Below are 3,432 nucleotides of genomic sequence, written 5' to 3'. Positions count from 1 at the left end.
CCCAGCAACCACATGGTACCTCCTAACCATCTGTAATGGGATCTGATGCCCTCTTCTGGTGTGTCTGAAGACAGTGACAGTGTATTCACATAAACAAAATTAATAAATAAATCTTTAAAAAAAGATGTAACGGTGCAGTTACGTCTACAGCACCAAACCTTTTGCTGTGCTCCCAACCGGATGCTCATGAACACTCTTCTGAAACTACTAGCCCCAAGAAACTGTTGTTTATTCTACAAGTTGTCTTCCCCATGGAGTGATCAAAGCTTTTCACAGTCAATAACCCCAAGACAGTTCCAAGTGGACTTTTTACTGCCTTAGTGGTGCTTCGAAGATCAGAATCTAGGTTGGAGTCTTGGTCACGTGTATTTGGAAAAAATTCCAATAATTTTGATGTATCCACAAAGAGCACGGATGGGATTTGAGACTGTGAAATGAGAATCTGCTTTTCCTCACTGGAACACTTCTGGAGACTTAACATCGGCTCCTTGGAAAACTCAGCCGCAGTCATAGAGCCAGAGCGCAGTAAACCTCTCCTGAGTTCAATTCTACCCTGCTTTACACGCAAATCACAACGTATTTTCTTAAGAAGTAAAGCGCTTCTGAACATAACTCTGCTCACAGAGAAAGATTGCTTCATTTTGTCATTCGGGCACGTTTGACTTTTATTGGCACAAAAGGGAGACAGAAGTTTGAAGCGCTTATTTTTCACAAAGTGTTCCCTCCGCTGAGACACCATTGGCCGCACTGGAACAAAAGCAAGCTCTGTTAAAATAGAAGTAGTTTCCCAGAGACCAAAGTCCCTTCATGTAAATCACAGTCCTGCTGTCTTCTGTGTTGGAACACAAGAATGCCGCCGGCTCTTCACCCCGATGTCTGTCCTCTCCTCTCAGTAAGTCTAGATGACTGCAATGGCAGAACCGTCTGGGTTTTCGTTTCATCCCTTTCTAGAAGCCGACACATATCCTCAGCAGTCACAGAGGAGGACAACCACATCGAGAAGCCTTCCACTTATCCTCTTGATCGCAGCTTCTCTACAGCAGGGCATCGCGGCTCAGTTACCCGAACGAACCGTGAGAGCAAACTGTAACAGGCCAATGCATGCTCCAATCAGATCTTCTGCTCTATGGAACATGGACGTATTAAGAATGCCACTGCAGCCCAAGAGAAGGCAGTGGGTGCAAGTGCTTGCTGCGCAAGTCTGATGACCTGAGTTTGATCGCTGAAACTCCCTGTGGAAGAGAATCTACTCCTCGAAGTCGGTCCTCTGGCCTCTGCGCATGTGCAGTGGTATTCTCGCGCATGTACTCATCTGTACGACATATACATACACAACTAAAAAAAAAAAAGAAGAAGAAGAAGAAAGAAAGAAAAGAAAAAGAAAAGATCCAGGGAGATGGTTCAGTGGCTAAAGAAAGGTGCTTGCTGCAAGCCTGATGACCTGAGTTTGATCTCCAGGCTCCAGGACCCACATGGTTAAAGGAAGCTAACACCCCCCCCCCCATACACACACACCCACAGAGCGAGAGGGGTGGGGGAGAGGGAGGGGGAAGGAAGAGGGAGACAGAGGGAGAGGGAGACAGAGAGAGGGAGGGAGGGGGAGGAGTGGAAAGGGAGGGAGGGAGGGGAGGCAGAGACAGACACAGAGACAGAGACAGAGATAGAGACACAGAGAGAAGAAAAATATGAAAAAATTAAAGTAAATGAATACATATAAACAGAATGGCCCATCTAGTTGGATAGTTAAGATGCTTAGATTTTTAATCTACCATTATTCCCTATAATTATTATTTTTCACATTTTATAGGATATTAATAAACTTGCCTATAATTATCAAACTACAAAAGCCACATTGAGATATAAACCCAGGCTTGCCTAATTGTAAGACACGTGTCACCACTATGTCTATTGCCCCAGAAAGATGAATATTGCGGGGAGCAAGACCAGAGCCCCTGGAAGATGTGGTTACATCCCTGTCAGACTCTTCAAGAACTTATTTCTGCCATGTTTCCCCATGTTTTGCCTCTAGGCTTTTATAAATAAGCTTGGCCGCTCTGTAAACCCTTCAAGGACAGGGACGACTTTTGCTCAGTTTGTCTTCATTGTATTGTCTACCATAGTGTGCTGCACACAGTAGGTGTTCAATAAACATCCTCGATAAAGTTGAACTCGTTGTATTCGTAAGTATGAAACTCACCAGTGTGCTACTGGAACATTTCAGGTCTGGGTGTGTGTCTGTGTGTCTGGCAGATTACAGAGTTCGGAATTTTTTTTTTTTTAGATTTTATTTATTTTATGTATATGAGCACACTATAGCTGCCTTCAGACACAGCAGAAGAGGGCATCAGATCTCATTACAGATGGCTGTGAGCCACCATGTGGTTGCTGGGAATTGAACTCAGGACCTCTGGAAGAGCAGTCAGTGCTCTTAACTACTGAGTCATCTCTCCAGCACCAAGTTCTGAATTTTTAATTTAGGATTTTGTCCCCGGGCAGTTCCTGGAATGTTACCAATGGTAGATACCATCCAAGTGAATCTTTCTTTGTTTCTTAACCAACTAAAAGACCATGAACAAGTTATCTAGCCTTTCTAAATGCTTTCCCATCTGCAAAACAATGTCATAATCTTAGAATCACAGAGGAAGGCATGATGTAGAAAAAGCACTTAATATAGTAGCTGGCTCATCGTCAGTACCCAGTAAGCATCGCCTGTTATATTTAAAATACTAAAGGATGCATTCTGTGCCACAGGTATTTTATTTATAACTGTCAAGTATATATGGCTATACAGGATAGAGGAAATGAAGGAGACAGGGTCCAGTGTCTGAGGCACAGTTTTGCTGAGACTGACTTTTAGATTCTCAGCTCAGGACGAAGCTCCTTGGGTACCTCTGCCCAGCTGGCTCTGGGTCTATGTTTCTCTCCCGGATGGCTACGTCAAAGAATTTAGACATTTTGAAAGCACTGCCGACACCTTTCCTGCCCCTTTGCTCTTGACTCGTGGGTAACCCACAGGCAGGATCTCTGTGGGGTGAGAACGAACCGGAAGGTATGAGTCTGCTCCGTAGATGGGCAAACAGGAACGACAAAGCAGCTGGGCTTCAGCTCTCTTTTCTGCCCTTCTTTTCAACTCTCTACTAGGTAGCAAGAACTGTTTTGGGAGCTTAAGCTTCAGGTAGAACGGGATAAAAAAGTGACAGGCGCTTCAGGGATGCTAGGAAAGCTGGGTATACCAACTCGCCACCTGCCAGGCAGGCTGAACTATGACCCTTGCTCCTCGTAAAACCATTTGGCCGGCAAATCCAGAAGAGGGAGCCGCCACATGTAATGGTAATGGGTTAGGTATGAACGAAGATTCCAAAATGTAGAAAAGTCGAGGGGAAGAGTGTCGTAAGTGGGCAAGGGAACTGACCACGGACTCACGTAGTGCTT

General features: G+C 44.8%; 1 long non-coding RNA gene across 1 annotated transcript; it reads right to left on the bottom strand.

Annotated features, from left to right (window-relative positions):
• Positions 1–639: 639 nt before the first annotated feature.
• Positions 640–3,432, bottom strand: LOC134483994 (uncharacterized). Its single transcript, XR_010061258.1, has 2 exons — positions 3,044–3,432; positions 640–1,486 (listed from the first exon to the last, which is right to left on the bottom strand). It is a non-coding gene; the product is annotated as an uncharacterized LOC134483994 (long non-coding RNA).

This window comes from Rattus norvegicus, chromosome 1, assembly GCF_036323735.1.
Source record: "Rattus norvegicus strain BN/NHsdMcwi chromosome 1, GRCr8, whole genome shotgun sequence".
NCBI lineage: Eukaryota > Metazoa > Chordata > Mammalia > Rodentia > Muridae > Rattus > Rattus norvegicus.
Note: the sequence above shows the minus strand (reverse complement) of the source record. Positions and strands in the feature narration are given on the sequence as shown.